The sequence below is a fragment of the Pan paniscus genome, chromosome 21, assembly GCF_029289425.2.
Source record: "Pan paniscus chromosome 21, NHGRI_mPanPan1-v2.0_pri, whole genome shotgun sequence".
In the NCBI taxonomy this organism is placed as follows: Eukaryota; Metazoa; Chordata; class Mammalia; order Primates; family Hominidae; genus Pan; species Pan paniscus.
Window position 1 is genome coordinate 43,529,372 of NC_073270.2, and position 26,665 is coordinate 43,556,036.

General features: G+C 42.9%; 1 protein-coding gene across 1 annotated transcript in view; it reads left to right on the forward strand.

Moving 5' to 3' along the window:
• CTNNBL1 (catenin beta like 1) overlaps positions 1-26,665 on the forward strand; it is a 177,095-nt gene that overhangs the window by 107,856 nt on the left and 42,574 nt on the right. The gene's annotated exons all lie outside the window — the stretch shown is intronic.

Below are 26,665 nucleotides of genomic sequence, written 5' to 3' on the forward strand. Positions count from 1 at the left end.
CACATGTCACCTCCAGAGTGGTGCTTTCATGTATTTCTGTACTAAAGTATGATTCAGCCAACATCAGGAATTGCCGAAATAAACTATTTATAGCCCAGATTCCCCTTTTATGTTTCTCCTCCCTGATGGTGCACACTCCCAGCAAAATGCTGCCATGAATTGTGATGCTGTAACCAGAGTAGTTACTGCTAGGCCAGTCTCTTCCTGCTGTTGTCTAGTGGCCTGCTGCAGCCCTCTCCCCAATAAATAGCCACAGTGCAATCTGGAAGGCCAGGGATTTATGAGCATTGACAGTTCTGCTGGAGGCTGGCAGACACTTGCACCAGGGAATTTACATGGTTGGATGGTTATTTTAAAGTGTGGGGAGCGGGTGGAGAGGAGTAGGGAGGTAGTGTGTTGAGAGAGGAGGAGAAGCTGAGCTGACTGGCTCATTTGGCTGTTTTCTCAGAAGCAATGTTCGTCCCATGGTTTAGGAGGCTTTTTTTTTTTTTGTCAGTGCTTGGTGGAATTGGCATGGGTATCTGCAGGATCTTTTGCATTCCTCATCCTCGTAGATGAAAGTTTGAGAATTCCCGCCTCTCTCTTTTCCAGTTGACTTGGCTTAGTCTCTCCCAACTTGGAGTGGCTAAAGGGAAGGTGGTGTGACCTACCTTCAGTGGTTATCTTCAGTGATATCTTTATCAAATCAACTCTCCAGAGACAACAGGAAATCTGGCTGGAGCAAAAGAGGAACTGGCCTTGCAAATACTGTGGCCTAGAGACCTGAGAACAAGTAGAGACTTCAGTTTAACTCATTTTGACCAAACACTAGCTATAAATATGTTAACCCCGTGCTAGATTTTCCCCACTGAAAATTCAGCAAAATGAGTCCCTGGGAGAGGGAATGGAGGGGGTCCTGGAGGTCTAGGAGATAAACTTTTCAGACAGTCACCATTTAGTGAAAGCCTGCCACTTTCCTGGCCCGGCTGCACTATTCGCTATCATATTTAAAACTCACAACCTATGAAGTATTGGTGGCATCCTTATTTTTTTTTTTAGAGGAGATGAACTGGGAAGGCAGCCGAGCTGTGGGTTCTACAGCTAACTAGGTGTGCGACTTTGGAACCTTGGCTTAACTTCCCTTCACTGCATTTTCCTTTCTGGTCTGTAAGATGAGGGAAGTGGACTAGTGAACTAGAAGCTCTGATAGCCACACCTTCAGATTCTCAGGAACAAGCCCTGGTTGTCAGGGTTGCCTGTGAGCCAGGAAGCTCCTCAGGGTGGATGCTGTGGCTGACCTGCTGGGTTCCACTGAGAGACCTGAGGCTGCATCTTGAGTGTGCTGGAACAGAGTGTGAAGGAAAACAGCCCTTAGCAGGCTCCTGCTCTGTGGTCATGGCACTGAGAAGAGGAGGAAGTGACAGATTCAGTGAGCAGCTGCTTTTCTTCTGAAAAATGTGCCCGGTGGCGTGCTGGTAACAGTACATTTGCTTTAGAGTACCCGCATTAGGAATGTGATAACATTATGTTAGTGAGGGCAATGGCTTGGTAAGACGTCTCCTAGAAGGCATGTTCGGGCTGTAATGGCTGGGGAGGATGAGCTCTGCATCCTGAGCGGACCAGTACCCAGAGAGCAGAAGTGAACTCCAAGGAGAAAGCACAGCCCTCCACTCCTGCCACCCCTGCCAGCTGCTGCCACTCCTACAAACCGGCCTTCGGCCATGAATGGCAGAGTGAGAATGGAGGCAGAGCAGAGCAGTGCGCACTGTGCAGGGTTTCTTTGTCCTGTCCTCTGGGTAAGACTGTGCTCTTTGTTGGCCTCCGTGTGCCAGCCCTTCTCATGTAAGTGGGCCAGATTTGTGTGCTAAGCTAGAGCACAGTGGCCTCAGACCATCAGGAATACTGGTGGGCATGCCCAGCTCATTCCTGCCCCCGGGCTTCCAGCATGCTCTTCCCTCCATGTGCAGTGATTTTTCTCCAACCTGTCTGCCTGGCTATCTTTTAGTTGTCCTTAGTCCTTAGTTTTGTTTTTTGTTTTTTTTTTTCCCTTTTTTTTTTTTCCTGGCCTGTTGCCCAGGCTAGAGTGCAGTGATGCGATCTCGGCTCACTGCAGCCTCTGCCTCCCAGGTTCAACCGATTCTCCTGCCTCAGCCTCATGAGTAGCTGGGACTACAGGCACCCACCACCACACCTAGCTACTTTTTGTATTTTTAGTAGAGATGGGGTTTCACCATGTTGGCCAGGCTGGTCTCGAACTCCTGACCTCAAGTGATCCGCCCGCCTTGGCCTCCCAAAATGCTGAGATTATAGACAGGAACCACTGTGTCCGGCCTGGTCCTTAGTTTTGATGTGTCTTTCTCAGGGAAGCATGTCATGAACCCGTAGACTAGGATAGAATCTTCTGTTCAGTGGACTCTTGGTCTCAGGACTCTGCCTTCATAGCCCTTGAAATTATGGAACCAATGGCATTGTCCCCTCTAGATCCCATTGCCTGGTCCCGTGGTGCTTGGCATGTGATAGATGCACAGTAAATGTTTCTTGACTGTGTGAATGAACAACCATTTCCCTGAAAGGCTCATTGAGGACAAACATGGGTTTGGGGCTTTCCTCAGAAACCTACAAGGTTGAAGTCAATACAGTTGATTTCAGTTCAGATTGATGGTTGTCAGTCAGTCATACACCTAGAGTGAAGGGTCTTTCACCCAGCTTGTTTGGATGCTAAAATGAGTGGGTTGCTAGCCCTAAGTTTTAACTCTGTCACATTGGCTTGGAGATTATGGCAGAACCCCCACTTTAGAGCCACACCCTTAAGAGCTTTGCTGTACACTGACCTTCCCTATAGGCAAGGCTACCCTGTGACAAGCACCTAGGGGTAGCCCAGCTCCTAGGTGGAACACTGAGGCCTGGGAATCAGCTCGCCAGTCCAGAAGCTCTAGAGAGCTACCCCACACTCTTCCCTTTCTTTCTTGTGAAGCTTCAGGGGCTTGTCACTGTTGTCCACAAGAGCACCAGGATGGCTAACTAGTAGAAAGGAGAGGTTTGTTGATGATACAAGTTTGTAAACTAGAAAGAGACAGTCTGTGGCGTGTACCAAAGGTGATCTGTCTTCAAAAAACGAAAGGGCAGGTTGGGTTTTAGGCCTCACAAGGTCTGTATTAGACAAAAGAGTCATACACATTCAGCAGGTTTTGGGGGAAAGCTACACATATTTATGAGGGGAGTCAAGTGCATGCGCAATGGGTAAACATATGTAACACATTCCATGTTCACTCTGGGGCAGGGTTTTAGCATTAAAATGAGGTAGGATTTGGCTCTTTATATCAAAAGGTGAACTGTAAGACACAAAGTTTGTGTATAGTCTCTCTGAGCTTGTTGAAACTGTCTGGAAGTCTGCAGTTGCTTATCAGAAAATAATGTTTGCAAGGCCAATCCTCTGTCCAATCAGAGTTAGGAGGGGTCTGATAATTTGCCTGATATTGTTAGGGAGTTTCACAAGAGTGTGTTTTTTTCTTGTAGCCATGGGAATTCAGGGAGTTGCTATGGCAGCTGAGCCCTGAACCCTCCACCTGTAGGTGACATTTATTTCCTTAACCTTAGGGTCCATCTTATTTGATAAAGGGGCACCTATTTTGGTCCCTCAGATGATATCACACATCCTGGTTTGCCTCTTTAAGTCCATCCTGGTCCCGTCATAGCCCCTGTCACCTCTTAGGGCCTTCCCCTGACTCCCAAAGTCGCAGTGCAGCCTGAGGTGGTACAGATGGATCTGCTGCTTATCAGTTGTGCCATTTTGGGCAAGTTCCTAAGCTCCCTGGGCCGCACTTGTCCTATCTGTAAGATAATGAGGCTAGAATCTACCATGAAGGGTGTTTGCGAGAGTCAAATGAGATGACATGTAGATGCTTAGCATAGACCCCAGAATAAAGCAGGCACCATAAGAGACCTTAAACTGTTTCCACCTCTGCCCACCCTGGCTTTAGTCACACATACCCATGGGGATGGCCAGGCAGAGAAAATGCCCACACCTCTACTGTGGGAGGGCCAGGAGAGGGTAGGTTGGTTTTACTGGCCTGTGGTCTAATTGCTCCAGGATAACTGTGGGCAAATGGGCAAATCCATTCTTGATGGGAATGTCAGGAGTCAAACTATGCTAAGTAGTGAGTGACATAAAAACAGCTGTGTTCCCAAGTCAACAGAAGGGCTTGAGAGATGGGAGTTTCTAGATTAAGGTGACTCTAAAGAGGGGAGTAAAAGCAAAACTGCCCTTACAACCTAGAATGCTGGTAATTTAGTTCCTCTTTTGTGACTTGGGGTGGGGAAGGAAAAGAATTATTATAATTGAAATCCATTTAGGTTTGCATAATAAAACCTTCAGAAATAGATCAGGGGAGGCACTAAGCTTGGGGGATGGGTTGGAAAGAAATGATTTGTCCTTGGGTGCACTAGCATGATTGGCTGCCTCCTTGGTTTTAAAAGAATAGCACAGTATATATTGTCTCCCTGGTATTAACTGCTTCAGAATAGGAGGGAAGAAGAAAAGAGGTGGGATCCAGAAATGGCATCCGACCTTTACTTCTTGTCTCTTTTAAAAATTCTTATTAATATAGGTCCAGTTTTCCTCGTATTGCTTCATTAGGTATGTGAGTTATTGAGTTTGTAGCAGTTCTAGTTAATTGCACTGTTTTAACACAGTTCCCCTGGAGGCTGTTAAGAGCTTTAAGAGGGTGAGCCACCGAGCAGCATGTAGGTGTGTGGTGTGCACACTAGGTATATACACACATTTTTACCTTTTCAGCAGTTACAGCAGTTGGTAATAGGTCAGTGCTTTAAAGAATACTTTTCTGTCATCAGCAAAGAATTGTAAGTGATTCCAGTGGACTGCACATATCAGGAAGCATACAGCTGCCTTGTGTATCTTCCTAACAGTGAGGAAATCGGGTCAGAGCTCCCACGCCGCCTCCTAGGATTAGAAGAAGGAAATGGCAGAACCTTTCCTGCAGTCAGAAAAGAAGGGAGTTTAGCCAACACAGACAAAAAGAAACATTTTTAAAAGTCTTCGTGCTGGGCTGTAATGACATGGCATTGTTTGAGGCCAGCTTTTACTGGGGCTCCTGCTATGTTCAAAATATAACAAAGACCTAGTATGTGACAGATCCAGTGGAGACAAGGAACAGAATACAATGCTTGTCCTGGGGGAGACTGCTCTTCCTAGTATTCCATCTCCAGATACTTTTCCTCTGCCTGGCCCTCAGGCATTCGTTTTTGAATAGATTGGCAGTGTCTTCCCCTAGTTCCCCTTTTTTCCTTCCATGCATTCTCCTTGGGTGATCTCATCTACTCCTGCAGCTTTAACCTTCATCTATCTGTGGTTGACTCCCAGATCTTCAGTCTAGTTCTCACTCCCTACCTCTGGTTGACACAGCTAATAATCAGCAGACAGCACCAGATATTCAAACTCAGCTTGTTCAAAACCATATCCATTCCTTCACTGCTGTCATCTTTTCTGCTTGGTAAATGGCACCAGCCTCCTCCCCACCACCCACTGTGGAAATCAACATGCCATGCTTAACTCTAATATTCCCCATGTGTAATTGATCATCAGCCCTATGAATTCACCTTAGAAAATCTCTTGAACCAGTCCTTTTCGTTGCCACTGTCTCTGCCCTCATCATCTCTCCTGAACTTCACTGCAACCTTAATAAGTCTCTGCTTTAGTCTCCCAATTCTCATGTCCTCTCAAAGTTACCACCAAGGTAGGAGAGACTCCCAGCCCTCAGCAAATTTACAGTTTGAAGAAGTAGGAAAATAGACATGGGGGAAAAAGCAATTTTATAGATATTTACCACAAAACTATATTACAATTACAAAGACATACTAGACAAGAATATTTCATTGTTAAAGGGAACACAAGAACAGAAATGCTTACAGAGGAAGACACTTCTGGTGGGAGGGAGATTATGGTACAGACTGAAACAAAAGGCATTAGAATTTCAGCCAATATGTTCATTTGTTACTCCCTATATTCAGCACCTGTAGGAGAGTCTTTACACATCCAATCATGTTTGAGCCTTACAACAGCCCCTCAAGCTTGGTGTTATTTCTCATTCTGAAGATGGGTTCATTGTGAGGCTCATTGAAATCATGGCTTTAGGTCATACAGTGGGTAAGTGGCTAAATTGAGAGTCAGACCCTTCCTGAGCTCGTGATCACAAATGTCACACTCATTTCACAAAGTCATTGCCTTTGTTATTTGTTGTCCTGGGTCCAGACTAGCCTGCTCTTCTCTGAATTGCTGATAGTCAAGAGTTCTTGATCAGAAGACCTTGGTGCTTTGACAAGTCATCATCGTGGTAGGGACTCTTACCATTTCAAATTATAGAAGTTATTAGGGACAGATGGCAAAATAACTTGATGAAATTGTTGTTTGGCATTTGTACTGCCTATCATAGTGCTTGGTGCATGGTAGGTCCTCAGTAAATATTGAGTGAATGAATAAATGAATTTATTTAACATCTTTATATCATGTACTGGCTATAATCAACATGAGACACATGCTGGTCATTAAGAGCATTATGAAAGAGTGTTGTTAATGAGTTAACCAATTTATGGTTGTACCATAAGGCTGCTCAGCATCTGTCCTGTAGTAGTTTTCAATACATGTTTTTTTTTTTTTTTATCTTTAAGATCAAAATTAATACCTACCTTCTTGGGTAAGAATTAATTGAAGTAACTCATGCAAATCTAACACAATGTCGGGGGTATCTTAGTCCATTTTGTGTTGCTATAACAGAATACCTGAGACTACATAATGTATAAAGAAAAGTAGTTCATTTGGCTCACAATTCTGGAGGCTGAGAAGTCCAAGATCAGGCAGCCCATCTGGTGAGGGCCTCATGCTGTGTCAACTCACGGTGGAAGGCAAAAAGGGAAGAGATCGTGTGCAGAGAGAAAACACAAGAGACAGCCTTGCTTTATAACAACCTTCTCGCAGTAACTAATCTAGTCCAGCAAGAGCAAGACTTGCTTCATTCCCACCAGACTACATTAATCCCTTTGTGAGGGTGGATCTCGCATAGCCCAGGTGCCTTGTAAAGGTCTCACCACCTCTCAACACCATAACATTGTCAGTTAAATTCCAACATGAGTTTTGATGGGGATAAACCACATCTAGACCATAACAGGTGGGTTGATAAATGTTGGTTTAGATCATTTTAATACTGACTCCAGACTTCACACTATAATAAATGTTCATTAGTGGTTGAAGAAGCCCAGAGAAAGGAGTATCCTTAGGGATTCTGGGAAGGCTTAAGAGATGAGATAACATTTGAGTACTCTTCGAAGGATACATAGTATTTAATTATTATGCCAGTGAAGGAAATGGCAGAGGGGACAGTGGGCACTAGGCATGTATAGCTAGTTATTGTGATATGGATGATGAAGAACATGAGTTTTGGATTAAGACAGGACTTAGGTTGGTCTCCTGGTTCTGTCATTTACCAGCTTTGTGACTTTGGAAAAGTTGCTTAGCCTCTTTGAGCCTGTAATTTCTTCTGTTGTAAAATTGAGATACTCTTAGAATCTATCTCATAAGGGTAACAAGTGAAGATTAAATGAAATAATACAGAAATCAAGTGCTTAGCACAGACCCTGTTTCATTAGTATTAGTGGCTGGAATGAGGATGAGTTTCCAGTTTGTATTCCTCCTCCTTCTATGTTGGTAATTTTAGAGGTACTTGCCAGAAGAACTTCTTTTCCTTCCTGAATCTACCAGTCCTAGAGGCGGGCTGTAAATATGCCAGTTCTATGTGGAATACAAGATAAAAACCTTCCCCGAGAGGATATACCAAGGAACCTCAGGTCCCTATTTCTCCTCTGTCTAAGCTATAAACAGAGGATTCAGAGGCTGCTGCCACCACCCCTGTGCCCATATTTGTATTCTCCAAGCTTGACAGTCACAGAGTTGGTTATAGTGGTCAGAACAATAAGCCAGTAAAGAGTGAACAGTATTTAAGAATGGCATTAAGCCATGTACTAGCAGCAGTTTATGTTAAATAAGGATGAAAATGTCTTGCTGTTGTTTTTTGTTGCTATTTGAAAATCTTATAATTGAATAGTTTCTGGATCAATTCCTTTTCTTTCCCTCCAGCTGCTTGTCTCATTCCTGACCTCGGATGACAAAATGTAGGGATGCTGAAATAAACAATGTGTTTGGATTTGGGGTTCCTTTCATCAGGCTTGAGGGGATGATTTTGAGTGGTGCACATCTGGTTTGTTAACTGGTTCAAGTCATATTAAGGATTTACCCAGCTCCCAAGTAGATCACAGCATAGCTGTCTGCCATTGAAGAAGACAGTGAGACAGGATGAATTTGCCATTCTGGAAGCAACTGTTCTCTTTCGAGGGAGTGGGGAAAACTGATGAATGGTCACCTCACATTTATCGGGCATCTGTCTACTAAGCCTCAGGGCTTTACAGGTGCACATAAAGTACCTTTATGAATTAGGCATTTCTGTCGTCTTTTCACAGGTGAGTTTCAGAGAGTTTGTCAGTTACCAAAATACCGTTTAGCACATTAGTGACAAAGCAAAATTTGAGCCTAAGTCTACTTCTAAAGCTTCTTCCAACACCAGGGTGGCTCCAGTGGTCTTCTGGTTGGTAATCCAGAGGCAGCACAGAGTCATAGAAGGCAGATTGCTTTTGTAGGCAGATAGGCCTGATTTCAAACCCAGCAGTATCTGCAAGCTAGCTAGTGGCCTTGGGCAAGTTATTTCTTCTCTCTGGACCTTGAATTCCTCCTCAGTCAAATAAGCCTGATAAAACCTTTCTTAGAATGTTTTGTGACAAATAATGATCATGAGTGTCTGACGTAGTCTCTAGCAGGTAGCATTCAATATGGTAATATAGTTATTGCACATTTGCCTTCTTTCAAAAAAGAATGGGTCCCTACCTCTTCCAGTTTTCATGTTTACATATAGGATATAAACCTCTTGCCTTTTGTGGTTGTGAAGCCCAGCTGTGACCCAGGACTTTATATGTGGATAGGCTGGGTCATAACAGGAGCTTCCTGGGAAATGGGACAGCCACTGTTTTTCATGATGGCATATTACCCTGGACCCTCAGTTACGATCCTGGTTACGCTAGCACTTTTCAAATTCATTACGTCTTCAAATAGGTACCAGACTCTTCTGTTTCAGTTTGAAGCTCCCATTCTAGACTGCCCTTGGAGAGGGTCTATTTCTATGGGTAGATGTCCCAAAGGTAGGTCAGTGAGGCTTCATTCATTCTTATATTAAACAAACCACCAGTCCCTGCTTTGTGTCAGGCTTGGTGCTGTAGCTAGAAGCTGAACAGGTTCACACAGCCCAGCCAGGGAGACATAGAAACCTGCATTTCTATTATGAGGTAAAAATGTACGGTGAATGAACTGACAGCTCAGCTAGGGAGACAAGACACAGAAACCTGCATTTATGTTACAAGGTAAAGATGTAGAAGGAAGTATGAGGCGCTGTGGGAGCACAGGAGGGGCTCCCTGTCCAACCTGGGTAGTGAGAGAACTGGTGATTAGAAACAGCCCCCCCGCCCCAGGAATGTGGCCCCCAAGCCAAACCTTTGGTAAAAGTTAGCCAGGTAAAGGAAAGTCAATGGAAAAAGCAGCATGTATTAAAAAAAAAAAAGTTGGGAGGGACAAACTGCAGTGAGCCTTAAACCTAGCTGACCATCAGAATCATCTGGAATCTCATTGAAAATGTTGGGGACGTGTTCTCAGAGTTTCTGATTCCAGCAGTCTGCATAAAGTCAATGGATCTGTATTTTTACCAAGTTCCACAGGAGTGTCCTCTGAGACCAGTCTGGTACCAGTCCTTGCTGAGGAGAGTATGGAGATTAGATAGTTAAGCAGAAGCCAGACCTGGAAGGACCTGTAGAGCTGTTGCAAGGATTGACTTAGTTAATCTCTGGACAGTGTTGAGGATGGTACTGGTGCCCTGGTACCTAGTAAGTATTCATTAGGTGTTAGTAGCCATTGCTGTTAGGCTAGTTATTTTAACTATGCTCTGCTGACAGAGGACTCTTCCAAAGTTTTACAGGTCATAGGTATAGTACTAATTTCAGTTATTTTGATAGTTTCCGCTAATTAGCCCAAATTCAGTTTTGATATTGAGGGCTTGGTTGGGGAGTATGAAGGAGAAACACGTATCACTCCTGTTTTTCTTTTGTGTTTTTCATTTTGCCAGGTAGAAACTTGGCTCTTTAGGGGCAGCATTACCAGAATTCTTATTTTAGAAATAGAATTTTCCATTGATGCTCTGTTATTGTGTCAGTAGGACTCTGTTAGTTTTCATTTATAATCTTGATTAAGTTGTATAGAAATAGTTTAGGGTGTAGTATATCTCTTTTATAGATAAAACAAATGCCAGCAATGTAGAAACAAAAGTAGAGAAATAGCCAGACTCCTTTAGTTATTTCTCCAGCATTTGTAGATGGTGCCAAAATGGGGAAATAACTTAGGAACTAGGCAATAATTAACTGTGGGATCTGGTTTATTAAAATTGAACACTTAATCTTTACTGAGATATGCTTCCTAATGTTGCCATTTGGGGGCCTTTTTTGTTCTTTGTCCGCTAATAGGCTTTTAAATATATTAGCTAATTTCACCTAATCCTCACAATAACCCTGTGAGCTGTGTATTATTACCCATAGTTTATAGATGAGAACACTGAGGCCCAGATAACTTGTCATTTTCTGAAGGTCACACAGCTAGTACCTGGCCTTCCTAGGAACTGAACCTAGGATTTTCCTGCAGCTTCCAAAAACTGAATCACAAGCAGTGCTCTTCTGCTTTTGGTTTGTTTTGGTTTTTTTAGATCATAAATTAAGGTTGCTAACCTGTAGTGGGACTAATTTAAACTGTTTGGTGTCTTTTCTCTTCAGTCCCTTAAGGTGTCAGTAGTCCTGGCCCCAGTACTGCATAAATAACCTTCATCTCTCAATCCCAAACATTTCTCCCTGGCTCACTTTGTGTGCCTCTTGTTGGCCTTCAGACCTATCTATCTACCCACTGTATCCACTCTTCTCATGGTCTTCCATACCTGATGCCCAGCACTGCTCAACCTTCAGTTTCTATTCCTAACCATTCCCTACATGGTTACCTTGCAAAGTTACGTGCCTTTAGGTAAACACTTCCCTTAGCATTCTGGCCTTTCTCCCTGTTGTCCCCCTCTTGAGAATGAGACATAAATATGTAGTTTCTACCTTGACTGATCAGTATCAGCTAAACAGCTTTGACAAAATACATGTCCCTCCTCCAGCAATTCTGAGGACTGGGGCTCCAAGCATCTATATTTTTAAAAAGCTCCAGATCCTTCTATAAAAAGACAATAATGAAAGAAAAAAAACGGAGTAGGGGCTCTGGATTCTGTTGCCCAGCTAGTGCTGAGAGCTACTGGCCAGAATTCTCACAGTACAAGCCTTGGTAAGCAGCCCTTTTACTTTCTCTCTGTGCCACTAGAAGATTTTTGAATGGTGGGTCTTTGGGGGAAGACTTGTTCAACACAGCTTTATTGCTTTATCTGAGTATGAATAAAATAAACTCATGTAGAAAATTTTTAAATTGTGAAAAAAGATGAAAGGAAAGTAAAAATCACCCCCAATCCTACTAGCCAGAGTTAATTACTGAAAACATCATGGACACCATCCATTCAAACACTATGTTAGGGACTCTGTGTGTGTGTGTGTGTGTGTGTGTGTGTGTGTAATTTTGTATAAAGGGAATCATGATGGATATACTGTTTTTACTCACTGCATCTTGGGCATTTTTTAGCAAGGGTGGGCCTTTTAATACAGTTAGGAGCTAGACTGTATTTTTAGAAGGCAGGGTAAATTTCAGGTGAAATGATTAGGATGTGGAGGTAATAGCAGTTTGGAGAGGTGAGCTGGGCTTAGATGGTGACATTGGCTCCTCCTTTTTTTTTTTCTGAGACGGAGTTGCACAGTTGTTGCCCAGGCTGGAGTACAATGGCGCCATCTCAGCTCACTGCAACCTCCGCCTCCTGGGTTGAAGCGATTCTCCTGCCTCAGCCTCCCAAGTAGCTGGGATTACAGGCATGCACCACCATGCCCTGCTAATTTTTGTATTTTTAGTAGAGACGGGGTTTCACCATGTTGGTCAGGCTGCTCTCGAACTCCTGACTTCAGGTGATCTGCCCCCCTCGGCCTCCCAAAGTGCTGGGATTACAGGCATGAGCCACCATGCCTGGCCCACATTGGCTCTTCTAAGTGTTGTGAATGTGTTGGGACTTCAGGGTAGAAAGACAGTGAGTTGTAGACTGAAGACTAATGCATCTAGGTTCATTTGGGTTATAGCATAAGAAGGGGAAGTGAAGATGCCTTTCAAATGGTATTTTTTTAAAATGTGTGAATACTTGAATGTGTTAGACATGTTGGCATCTAACAGAAGATATAATGTGAAAGGGAGTAAACTGAAAATAAACTTGTATACATTTCACTGCTCATAAAGAATACAATTACGTGTGTGAGGTGTTTGTTAGTGTCTACCTTCCTGGACTCTTGTAATATTGGATGTGATTTTTATACGCAGCAGCCTGCAGGTTGCTGGGGAAATGCTGTGTGTATTTAATCATCTTGCAGTCTTACTTGTTTGTTTTTTTTATGGTAAGAAAATGTTGTTGGCTTGCTTTTGTAGCCAGATTGATTTTGCTTGTGGGTGTCCAGATGCTGATGAGCTGTAATTAGCATAAGAAGGAGGTTGAAAAGATGTTGAACATTGTTTCCAGGTAGCCAAACAAAGGATCCCCAAACAGAAATTATTCTCAAGTATCAGGTTCAAGAGAAGCAGTCCTTTTCTCTTTTAGGAGCAGTCTATTAAAGGATGTGTGTGTTAGGCTGGGTAGGTCACCACTACGGATGGGGCTGTAGAAACTTGCTGGGAGCTGGTCCTGGGGGTGATTTTCTGACGCTGAACATCTCCCTTTGTGAGAGTAGTAAATTTAAATCACTTGGGTAGTCTAGTAGAAAGTAGCCCTGGGCTGGGTTCAGAAGACTTGGGTTTGTGTTTCTGCCATAACTGTTGTGCTTAGGTTCTGTGACTTGAGTGTCGTTTGTTCTCTGAACCTCAGTTTCCTCACCTTTAAAATGGAGACAATGTTTCACAGCATGTGAGAACTGGATAAGATAATATACGAGAAAGTGATTTATATACTATAAAATTATGCACATATATGACATGGTAGTGTTGTGGTGTGTATTACATTCATTGTTTTTCCCGTCTCTTCTACATTTCTTATACTTTTTCTAAGTAACACTTTCCTTCCTTGTCCCTGGCTCCAAAGCAGAAAGAAAAGTATGGTTAATTTGGTCCCTGTTTGCTGCAGGGTTATCATAAAATACATTAAGCATGTCATTTTGATAATCGCTAAAAAAAAAAAAGCCTACAACTTTCTTAAATGTATTGATTACTAATAAATCATGTCTATGTTAAGTATGCCTGCTGGCTCGCAAACTTCTGGAATAGCAATGTTTGCTAGCCTAGTTAACTGGGTGATTTTCCTGATGATGTGTCCTCTGGTCTGAGGCTACTGTAGGTATTGATGATGGCGATAGTGTGATAGTGTCTCACATTACTGAGTATTTGCTGTGTTCCAGGGTATACATGATGTCATTATCCCTAACATCAACTCCATGTGGGTTATCGTTAGCCTGCTTTATTACTGAGAGAACAGCCCCAAATAAGTTAAGTACTTTTTCAAATTGTGCAGACAGTTTAATGTCTGCTAGGGCCCCCCAAAGCCTGTATTCTTGATCCCGGGCTTCAGTCTCTTAAGGAGACGTCGGAGAACTAAGAAGTTACATGAATTTTAATCACCAAGGCAACAATCCAGCACCTTTAGCTGTTTTAGAAATAAACTAGAAAGATTTTTAATTCTGACATGCCAAAGCAGGAAACCTCTATGACCAGGATTTTTTGTATTTGGTAATGTGGGATGTGAACTTTTTAAAATAACTTTATTCTTCAATTTTGAAATAATGAACCATGCTATAATAAAGTTTTTAAAATATATTTCATACAAAGTTAGATGTGTTTTTCTAAGCTACAAGCTTGGCATGAGTTTCAGTAGCAGTGTGGTGGGAAATACACAGCCTTTTAGAAAATGCAGACTTGAGTTCAAATCCCAGCTCACACCAGCTGTGTAACTTTTGGCATGTTAATTACCTTCACTGATCCCAGATTCCTCATCTATAACAGTGCTTCTTAACGTTTATATCACAGACGAATCACCTGGAGATCTTGTTAAAATGCAGATTGTGCTTCAGTAGGTCTGGGGTGAGGCCTAACATTGTGTATTTCTAACCAGCCCCCAGGTAACGCTGAGGCTGCTGCTTCTCTGACCACACTTTAAGTAGCAAGAATCTATAAAATGGGATATTGATATCTGTCTCACAAGTTTACTGTGGCATGTAGTAGATGCTTAACAAATGTAAGTCCTCTTCCCTTCTCACATACCTGGGAGTCTCTTGGGGATGGCCTTTATTTAAGAAGTGGATCTGGAAATATCTATTCCTAGCATGTCTTATCTCTGTCAAAAGTCCCAGATGACAGAAAGCATTTGGAAAGTAATGAGCTCAGGATTAAGCTTTAAGATGAAAGAAGCCCACATCTGATTCAGAGGCTCATCTTAAGGAGTTAGCCCAGAACTGGAGTCATTTAGGAAGTCTCTGTGCAAACCTTTGTAAGGTGGCTCAAAGGAAACCTCAACTGACTTCTTCCATGAGTTCATCATTCGTCAGTTCTTCAGACAATACCTGTTGAACACTTAATGATTCCAGGCAAGGTTTAGATCCTGGGAGACAGTGACCCACCTCAGACCCACCCTAGAGGCACTTACCTTTCTGTGGGGAGACAGCATGCAAATAATGATTACAATACATACATTAGAGGTTATGAAGTTGTCATTGGAAGCACTGAAGGAGGAAATAGACTTCCAGTCAACTTTGGGAGATCCTCCAGTCTCCCTGAGGAGATTAGAAAGATTGAAAGTAGGTAGAAATTTCCCAAGTGGACAAGAAACAGAAGAGCTTTTAGGCCAGGGAATAGCATATACAAAGGCACAGAGAATGTGTTGGGACTCTGGGAAAGGCAAGTATTCCAGCCTTGTGGTCTTGGGGTTTGACCTAAAAGCTCAGTGAGCCAGACTACTGTCTTTGTCAAGACTTAATAGACGTAAACAGGCAGGCAGAGGACCTGGACTAGGACAGCCTTCTCCTAAATGGGTTGGATCATAATCCCGAAAGATACAGTCCCAAATGCCATAATCCTGAATGTTGAAATCCTTGAACTCTAAAATCCTCAAAATCAGAATCACAGGAATCAGAATAACTTCAAAAAGAGCAGCACCAGAGAAAATGAATGTGAATATATTCTCCAAGGAGAGCTATGTCCCAAAAGAAAAAAGTAGCAATTTATTGTGACACAAGACTTGAAAATATAGTTAATGATCGTGAAAGTCGACCACCTCTTATGGACTAGCTTTGTGTAACTGCCCATAATCTGTCTCTGTAATATACTTTTCATATGTCAAGTTTTCTTTCTGTTGTTCTTTTCCTTTTTTAGGCTCCCCTCACCACTATTTTAAATTGTTAGCATTATTTCTTACAATTCACTTTGCTGTATATTTCATCTTTGCATCATTTCCAATACTGCAGGTATAAATTGTGTAGGGGCTTTTAGAGATTTCTACTTCATTTTATGCATTTTTTGCAATTTGACTTGACAAAAGTGCATTGTCACATCGCCTTTGTGTATAAGCATTGTGTGTGTATGTAAAAATGTTGAAACTTCCCCCGTAAATGAAGAGATGTCTTTTTGTGTATCTGCATTTGTTCAATGTAAAATTTCTCAAGATCTAGGCTCTTTGGGTGACTGCATATGTACAGTGGTGACCCATCATTATTTTTGATTGATCTCATCAAGACTTAGGTTATTCATCACAATATTTCAGATGACTGAAATTATAAAGTTGGGTGCACACCATCACCAACCCTAGTGATATTCACCTGTACATTTTCCTTTTTACTTACCTGCCTCATTATGAATAGGGTTTGTCTGCTCATAACTGTCATACCGGTACCACTGTCATTGGTATACCTGAGTGTTTATGCTTGCAAAAATACATATGTGATTATTGCCTATTTTATTGTGGAAAGTGGTCTATGAAGTATCCTGTCATGTTTTTATATGTTTCTCAAATAAACCCCTTTTTAAAATGTAAATAAGTATCTTTTAAGAATTTTTTAAAGTATTTTTTTCCAGAATTACATTTTTGGGATTTTAACATTCAGAATTATGATTGGCTTCCCTCCCACACCAGCCTGAGCAGACACTTCTAGCCACAGTGTCATAGCTTTTGTATAAGCCTAAGATCTTCAGAAATGGAGAGTCAAGAAGGAGCCATAGCCCACATATTATTGTCTTCCTTGAGTGTCATCTTTAAAATCTACTAAATTCATTTTATCTTTTAATATCTTTTTTTTTTTTTTGAGACATAGTTTCGCTCTGTCACCCAGGCTGGAGTGCACTGGCATGATCTCAGCTCACTGCAACCTCCGCATCCCGGGTTCAAGCGATTCTCCTGCTTCAGCTTCCTGAGTAGCTGGGACTATAAGCACGCACCATCACAGCCGGTTAATTTTTTTGTATTTTTAGTAGAGTCAGGGTTTCAGCATATTGGCCAGGCTGGTCTTGAACTCTTGACCTCAGGTGATCCACCCGTCTCGGCCTCCCAAAGTGCTGGGATTACAGGCATGAGCCACCGCACCCTGCCCTTTTAAGATCTTTTGTAGATTCTTCTGTGTTGATACTGGTTTCAGTCTCCTTAAGGCAAATATTTCCTTCTGTCTGCTTTGGAGTTCATTTAATGACATCAGTTAGAAATAACATAATAACATAAGTAAGGTACATAAGTACCTCCTGAATTTAATCTCCTTGCAATTCATACCATCTCCAGTAGGAACTCTGCTCCCCTTAGTTCCTCTCTCAGATAACGACAACCTTCTTCTCCTTACTATTGGAATTCTTGCCACTCTACAGTCTATCCTATGCTCCTTCCAGTGTCCCAGAAGACACAGATTGATATGGTTTGGCTCTGTGTCTCAACCCAAATCTCATCTTAAATTGTAATTCTCACATATCCAGAAAGGGACTTGGTGGAAGGTGATTGGATCTTGGGGCCAGTTTCCCCCAATCTCTTCTCGTGATAATGAGGGAGTTCCCACGAAATCCAATGGTTTAAAAGTGGCGGCTTCCCCCACGCGCTCTCTCTGTCTCTCCTGCCACCTTGTGAAGAAGGTGCTTGCTTCCCCTTCACTTTCTGCCATGATTGTAAGTTTCCTGAGGCCTCCCCAGCCAGGCAGAACTGTCAGTCAGTTAAACCTCCTTTCTTTGTAAATTGCCCAGTCTCAGGTAGTATCTTTATAGTAGTGTGAATGTGAACTAATACACAAATGAACTGCCTCTGGTGGCTGTAAAGTATGTAAAGATCACGTGATTTTGCTGCATAATCCTTTCAGGTCTTCTTAATACAGATCTAGGGTAAAATCTAGACTTTTGCATGACAGAAGACCTGCCCCTTTGGCCTTCTCTTGCCGGTACCACCTTGCTCATCCCCTGCCCTGTTTCCACCTAGCCTAAACTAGGGAAGCCCCTCCCGGTGTTACTCTTTTCTCTCCTCCACATCTTGACATTGGATGCGTCCCCTGACTGAGATGCTCTTTTACCCACGTCTCTGTAAGACTGATTACTTACTCTTTGAAATCTCCCTCATCCTACTTCCTCCTTGAAGCCTCTCCTGATTTTCCATTTCTATTCTGAGACTGCTTCCTTTCTTATGCTCCCGACAGCATCCGTTTTGTACAGTGGTGGTTGGCTTGCTTGTTTCCACTCAGCTGTGAGCTCCGCTAGGCAAGAACTATGCCTTACGCGTGGGGGTGGATAGGAATCCCTTTTGTCCTTTGTATCCCTTTAAATAGACTTAATCAAAAGGAAAAAATAAATCTTTTTATTAGGGAAAATTTCAGAAATATACAAAGGTAGAGAAAATTATATATTGAATCCTTATGTACCCATCACTCAGCTTCAGTGAATAACGTTTTGCCAGTCTTGTTTGTTCCCCTCCTCTCTTTTTTTCTTGTAATATTTTAAGGCAACCTTAGACATCATGTAATTTTACCTCATGTGGAATTTTTAATTTATAAAATCAATGACTGATATGAGCAAGAGCCTTGGATTTAGGCATTTTCCTAGCTGGAATATGTATGTTAGCAATAGAATCTATTGATAGTTCAGCTGTATACTGTTAGATGCCAGAAGTAACTTAGATCAGATTTTCTCACCCTTGGCACTATTGACACTTAGAACCAGATAATTTTTTATTGTGGGGGGCTCCCCTTCATATTGTAGAGTGTTCAGCAGCATCCCTGGCCTCTTGCCACAGCTGGATGCCAGTAGCAACCCCCAGTCAGTCATCACAAACACACACATAAAAATTGCAGAATATCTCAAACAGTGGAATCCTCCCACCCCTCCCCCTGCACAACCCCCAACTGAGAACCACTGTCATAGAGAAAGGGAAGAATTTTATAGCTGTTGAGATCTTCCAGATCTCAGGACTGTTCACTAGACAGTTGGGGAAACTAAGTCCCAGAAAGGAAGTGTGCCTTTCTGATTATTACTGTGCTTACTAGTATCATGCTAGAGAATAAATCTGTATTTTCTGCTTCCTGTGCCAGCATGTGTCTAACTCTACCACACGTAGTTTCTAGGGGCTACCAGGGTGATGTCAGAGGCTGCCTAGGAGCAGGAAGAATTCCTGTGGCCCTGGTGTGGGTGTCTTCCCTGAACAGAGAAGATGACATGGCCAGGCTGAGGGGAGTTATGGAATACTGCTGCCAGCAAGGACACACTGCTGCTGATTTGCAGCCATGCCCAGCATCTGCCTTGGCTGCCCGTCATTCCCTTTTACCAAATATTTATGATGAAGCGGGCTGGAGAGCTCTTTCCTTGGGAATGCATCTTGGATTCCATAGTGGTAGACAAGTAGAATTTGTTTCACAGAAATAACTTTGAAGTTAGTTTTTGCCAGAAACCATCTGTTTTATATAAAGCAAAGGGACATTGGAGTTTCAGTTTATAGCTTTGTTCAAAATGGACTCTCTGCTTATTTCTCACAACTCATTCTGCTAAGCAGCGCCCTGGAAAGTTGGGTGCTAGTAAATTTAGTTTACCACTAGGGAGGCAGATTTAGGGTGGTAGGGAGAAAGCTGGCTCATGAAGTGAGATCAAAGACTCTCTGGCTCTCAGTAGCTCTGAAAACTTGGGTAAGGCTCATAACCTCTCTGGGCCTTATTTTTTCACATCTGTACAATGGGGAGAATAATTCACTCCAGGGGTGGTCATGAATATTAAGTGAGAAAGAGTATATGAAGCACCCAGCATGTGAATCCAGCACACAGTACTAATAAATGGTTTTTCGCTCCTCAGAAAGACCTGTCTGGAAAGGCACACAGATTTTGCAGGCCCTTAGTTCTTTATTTGTACAATTCTAAAATGGTTGCACTGGGTGTATAGAAAGATTAACTTTGGAGAAAATGACAATGGCAACAAAGTACTTAATATATTTGCCAATATATATTGTTGATTGTACCCGGTTAATAAAACAGCATGGACTCATTCTTCACAAATGCCATATGTTCTTTAGGATTAACTGGGTTATTTTATCTCCTCTCTGTGATGAGTCTGATCCCTGTTAGAATGTAGTCCTGAAGCATTTTCACTACAGAGATGACTGCCTGTTTTTCCAGTAGTCTCTGAGCATGAAAGATTATAGGATGGTTTCATTTGTTAGTCTGAGACTAGAAAAGAAAGAGCTATGTCAGTGCAGCGCTGAAATTCCTCCTGTCCTCTAACTGCCGCCTGACTGGCTGAAGGAAGAAGGGTCAAGAAATCAGACTTCAAGAAAGTGAACATAAGGCCGCCTTGGGTCTGCAGCAAGTTTTTCTGGTTTCTGTGGAAATCAGCTGAAGCCCTGGAGCCTGGAGGGAGTGTGAGTGTGTGTGGAGCACAACAGTTGGTGAGGCTGCAGTAGCTTCAAGGAGGACTTTGCTGCTTAATGTGGGAAGAATAGGAGGAGGAGGGAGCAGCTGTTTGAAGAGCAGAAAGGCAGGACTGTCGAGTAAGATGAAAGCAGTGAAGAGGTAGGTTTAGATCATTGCTGGAAGGCCCTGGAAACAGGCCCCCTCCCCCACCAACTGAATTTCTGTCTAAAGCAGGCATCCAGGGAGGATTTTCAGAGGAGTGTGAACACCTTCTTTGCATTGGGACTGTGGTGTTCGGCTCTCCTGCACCAGGGTAGGTTGATGCTTGGACAGTGGGGAAATGGAAGAACAAAGACATTGCTGATGAGGGAGAATGTAGGGAAATTCCCAGCTGAGCCTTCGTGCTCAGCCTTGGGTGTGGGGCTCCAGGCCCTTGCATGCTATCCAGGGCTAGTTGAGAAGACAGTGAGCAAACCACTGAAAAGGACTCCTTACAAAAGACCAAAGTCTCATTTTAGGATCTAAAGATTTTTTTATGTGTTTAGTTGGGTGGGGGTAGGGAGAGGAGTGGTAACTATATAATATACTTTTCAAATCCTGAAAGAGCTTCCAGGGCACAAAGTCAGTTTAAATTACTTTAGATGAGCTATTGCTAAAAGTGATGCGCTGCAGGAAACCAAAGGGAACCAGCTGCGCTGACGTATAGCTATCTTCATTAGAGGACTCGGGCTGAAGCTCAGAAGCCAGCCTCATAGCACTTCTTCAGCATACTGCCAGGTGTAGGTGCTGCTCAGGTGAGTAAATGTGGAATACAAAGATAAAATAAAGGTGCTGAAACTCCAGGCACTTATTAATATTTCTGCCATTACAAGGATGTGAGTTAATAAGAAAAAACTGTGTCGCTGCTTCCAGCAAGGTTCTTCGGAGTCCATGTGTAATAATGGGAAAGTGTTCTGAGGAGACCCTTGACAGTGAGGCGAAAAGAAGGGAATGCACCTTTTCACCAATGCTTGCATTTGGCACTAGGACCTTCCTCACTGGATTGTGTGGCTGCTTCCAAAAATGAGTGTGATCGTGCACTCAGCTTTGCTTGGGGTAAACGCCTGAATTCTCAGGACTCTCAGGCTCTCTTTTGGCCCTACTTAGGACTTCCCAGAAAAGAACCTACTGGATTAGTGTATCAGGAATTGCAATTGATTGTTAGTAACAGAGACTAGAAATAACAATGATTTAAACAAAATAGATCACATAAAGGTTTATTTCTCTCTCAGGTAAAAACAAGTCCAGAGGTCAGCAGGACTGGAATGGCAGCTTCGTGGTGTCATTGGGAGCCCAGGTTCCTTCTGTCATTCTATTCTGCCATTTTTATCACAGGGCTAGGGATGTTTGTTTGCTTTTTAATGTGCCCCAAGCACCTATAAAAGTGCCTGGCTTCTATTTTCAAGATTGCCTCATGGTCCCAGATGGCTACTAGAGCTCCAGTTATTACGTCTATATTCCAAACAGCAGGAAAGCAAAATGGGGAGGAGGAAGGGCAGAAGGACATGTGTCCCCTCCAGGAAGTCCCAAATACCAGTTCAACCCGAATCTCTGACCTGACATTAATCACATGATCATACCTAACTATAAGGGAGGTTGTTGTGTATGTGCTTTTTAAGCTGGTCACAGTAATCCCTCCAAATAAAATGGGTTCTATGACTAAGAAATAAGAGAATGGACTGGGCGTGGTGGCTCATGCCTATAATCCCAGCACTTTTAGAGACCAAGGCGGGCAGATCACCTGAGGTCGGGAGTTTGAGACCAGCCTGGTCAACATGGTGAAACCCCATCCCTACTAAAAATACAAAAATTAGTCGGGCATGGTGGCAGGCACCTGTAATCCCAGCTACTAGGGAGGCTGAGACAGGATAATCGCTTGAACCTGGGAGGTGGAAGTTGTAGTGAGCTGAGATTGCATCACTGTACTCCAGCCTGGGCGGCAGAATGAGACTCCGTCTCAAAAAATAAAAATAAGAAATAAAATAAATAAAAAGAGAAACTGAGGCCGGGCGTGATGGCTCACGCCTGTAATCCCAGCACTTTGGGAGGCCGAGGTGGGTGAATCACTTGAAGTCAGGAGTTCAAGACAAGCCTGCCCAATGTGGTGAAACCCCATCCCTACTGAAAATACAAAAATTAGCTGGGCGTGGTGGTGGGCGCCTGCAATCTCAGTTGCTCGGGAGGCTGAGGCAGGAGAATTGCTTGAACCCAAGAAGTGGAGATTGCAGGGAGCCGAGATCGTGCCATTGCACTCCAGTCTGGGCAACAAGAGCAAAACCCCATCTCAAAAAAAAAAGTAGTAAGAGAATGGATATTAGGCAACTGGCAGTCTCAGCCAGTCTGATTGCTGCCCCTTGGTGTATAGAGCATCTCTCTTGGGCAGAGTTTAGCCAGGCCTTCTCTGAGTTCCTCAAGTCGCTGGTGCCCAGCTCATACTTCATGGTGCTCCCCAGAATTAGCATTTTTCCTCAGTCCACACTGCTGCCACTGTAGCGATGGGGTTGGTTTCACTGACAAAGCCTGTTGTAGGAGCCATAGAAAATGAGATAGGAAACTACAGGCTGGAGTCTCCTTTTCCACAGGAGGCGGCGGTGTACACACATCGCAAGCACTGAAGGCTTAGTGGACCTCTCCTTCAACCCATCTGAGATATGGGCCTTCCCTAATATACAAACACTTGACCTAGGAAACTTCATGCCTTCTGCCCAAGCTCTGAAAGGTGATGTCAGATGCCACATCATTCCGGTCTGTTCCCTCTGCATTCATAGAGAGAAGTAATGTAGCACAGAAAAGCATTTCCTAAGCATACATACTCACTTCTTGCTGCAAGGCACATTTTCCCACAGATACAGTGCTGTAAATTAGTTAAGGTAACACTTAAACACTTTTAAAATCCATAATGCGCTGGAATATTCTGAAAGAAGAGAATGGAATACCATGGGAACAGTGAAAACAAGTGAGTTAACCAAAGGCAACAGCTATCATGTTGCTTTGCACCCAGTAGGTGCTTAGACAATGCTTGTGGAGCCTCATCACAACTGAAAGATGAGACTACTGAGTTAATTTTGGCAATATTTCACATTAAATGGGTTTCAGTGGACCTATTTCAATGGAAAAAGCATTCAAAATTTCAAACAACAGACATAAAAACTGCTTTCTGGAAAAATAGCCTTTGGGTATCTCATCATTCATATTCCAAGTGCACACTTTTTCTTGCCTCCTTCTCAACATTTTCTTAAGATAATTTTCAAACATACAGAAAAGTTAGATGAGCTGTATGGCAAATACTCATGTACCTGCCACCCAGATTCTACAATTAACATTTTGCTGTATTTCCCTCACCACATGTTTATCCATGTCTGTCTCAGTCATCCATCCATGTTATTTTTGATGCAGAAAGTAAGTTGCAGACAGCATTACACTTCATCCTTAGACACTTTAGCATGAATATAAATTAACTGAGTGTCGTATGTATAATACGTATTTTTAAATAAAAGTAAAATGCATGGCTCTTGAGTGCACCATTTGAGTGATGATAAATACAAACCATGTTAAGATACAGAACGTTCCCACCACCCCAGAGCATTCTCTCATGCCCCTTCCTGGGCAGATCCCTCCCTGTGCCTCACAGAGGTAACCACTGTTCTGAGTTTTTACCATAGATTAGGTTAACCTCATGTAGAACCTCCTATCAATGGACTCATACAGTGTATATTCTTTTTGGGTTAGGCTTTCACTCAGCATACTATTTTTGAGATTCACCACAGGTTGTTACATCCATTGGTAATTTGTTCCTTTTTACTGCTGGGTAGTATTCCAGTGTGTGGATTTATTTTTCCATTCTTCCTATTGACAGGCCATTATGAACAGGGCTGCTATAAACATTTTTTGTACAAGTTTTATTGTGGTAATATGTTTTCATGATCTCTTGGGTAAATATCTAGGAATGGAATTGCCAGGTCATTGGGTAGCTATTCACATCTCTTTTGATAACTAAGATCTTATAATTGAACTGAGAGAGGACTTTATAAATCATCCAGTCCACCTCATTTTATAGACAAAGATGTTGAGACCCAGAGAATAGGTGGAAAAGTGAACTGTTCAAAGTTACAGAGAAGATTTTTCTCAAAGTATGGACTAGAAACCCTTGTCTCCTAACTCTAGCGTTCTCTACAGCAGACTTCCCTTTTTCCCCTGAGAAAGAAGGAAATCAGGATTCTTTCCAGAAGATCGTTAACTCTTTCTGTTGTTGCTTGGGGAGAATTAACTGTTAGATATACCCGGGTGCAGGAGATTGTGCTTGATGCCTGTGCTTCTGTAGTATCTGGATCTGAGCCTGCTTCTCCTCCAGTGTACATCCCTGCAGCTGTTCCAGGATGGTCTTTGTGGAATGTAGACCTGGTCATGCAGCTTATCTCCATCAACCATCATGCAGGGCCTGTGGGAGAAAGTCCAGACTCTGTAGTTGAGTGTGCAGGCCTCTTGCTTCTCTTGCCTCACCTTCCACCTTATTGCCCATCCCCTGCAGCCCACCCCATGCCATGTTCCTTCATATCTCTGGGCCTCTAAATCTCTTGTGTTTGGTCTGGAATGCGTTTACCCCTTTGTTGCCCTGATAAATTCCATACTGTTTCTTCATGATTTGGTTCATCCAGACCCTCTCAGGGAGTCAGTTACACCTTTTTATACATACGTACCTCTTCAAGCTAACTTACCACGGTGGTTTGTCATGATATCACATTCAGCATTCGTTGAACTCAGCACAGGACTAGACACTGAAGGTACAGATACGACTGAGACGCGGGCCTGGCCTTTGAGTTTACCATCTATTGAGATTCCTGTAACAGGATAGTTTCAGTACAACACAGTAAGCTCTCACATGTGTTGCAGAGAACGAGAGCTCATCTCCGCACATCCTTCCAAGCATTAGGTGTTTGAAAGCTTCACCACATGAAACTATCTCATGACTTTACTTGCATTACTAGTGAGGTTGAATGCTTTTTTTTTTTTTAAATATGCCTATTGGGTATATTTTAACTCTTGAGGAAAACAATCAAGTTGTATTATGGTGGAACTCACTAGGTCACCTCCTAGCTGTGAGACCCTGGAAGGCAAATTTCTTTTGCCAACTGAGTCTCTAGTTCCTTGTCTGTAAAATGGGGAGACTAATAAAATGTGTTTCATAGGATTGTTGTGAGAATTAAATGAGATAACATGTGTAAAGCACACACAGGCACATAGTAGGTTTGCAATCGATGTGGCCTCTTGGAGTTCCTGGCACCTAGCCCAGTGCCTGCCACCTATGCACTATTCAGTGTTTGTGAAGAATAGGGATGTATGTACCCCGTGTATGTGTTAAAAGGAGCTATATATAGATGCTCACACAGATCCATCTGTCTTGAGAAGGGTATCAATATTCAGCCGGAGTGGCTGAGCACACACGCGTGACTCTTCTTGGGTTGCCACATCCCCTGCTAGGCAGATGTCCATTATAATGAAATGTAAGAAGGGAAAAAAATAATAATAAAGGCAGAGGAGTGTAATGTTATGGCTTGATTTGACAGGGCCTCCTGCTACTTCAGCTGCCAGTGCCAGACATGGAACAGATTAATCTGTATTCCAACACACCACTGCTGAAGTCAAGATCGATCTAATTAGGGTATTTTAAACATCCTGTTTGCATCTAGAGTCTTATCAGAAACCAGGACGTCTGTCCATCTGGGGGGCAGGGGGCAGGTGGGTGGCAAGGTTCAGCAATAAAAGAGACCACAGGCTGTACTTTTGGAAGTGAGAGAAGAACACTGCTGTTTGATTTCCTTAAAACAAAAGAGCTAATGGCCTTAGATGTTCTGTGGAAACAAAGGCAGCTCTGCAGCATGGCCTTGAATTTTTAAAGTGGCCCTGCAAGATCTTGCCAAGATATGGGCCTGATGGTTGGAGTGCAGGGACCATCTCCATCCTAAGAATAGAACTCTGGCTGACCCATGTGTGTCTTTCTTAACCATTTGAGCTGTGGAAGGCAGGTGCAGGTTCTGAAGCCGAGTGGGCAGAGCGACCAACCAGGCTGGGCCAGTAGGTAAATGCCAGGCCATTGGGATGATGGTGAGGGTCTGCTTTTCATAGTCCAACATTCATATTTATCTCTGATCTGCACCCCATCTTTCCAACCTCATTACTTTTCATCCTTCCTTCCCTCCTGCGACATTGATCTCTTTCCAGTTCTTTGTCCGTATCCTGTGCTTTCTAATTTAATTCTTTACTTCATGTTGGTCTGTCCGCTTGGCATATTCTTGCTGTCGTTCCCCCCTCTTCCCTGTACCTGTCCTTCAAGTCTTAACTCTGATGCTACCTTTCCTACCATTCTTAGCTCCTCTGGCTGGGAGAGCATTTTCTCCATCATTAGTTTCTGCCCGTGTCCCATTTGCTGTCATTTTCTATAATGTAATTTTATGTATTTATTTAGGAGACAGAGTCTTGCCCTGTCACCCAGGCTGGAGTGCAGTAGTGCGATCATGGCTCATTGCAGCCTTGACCTCCTGGGCTC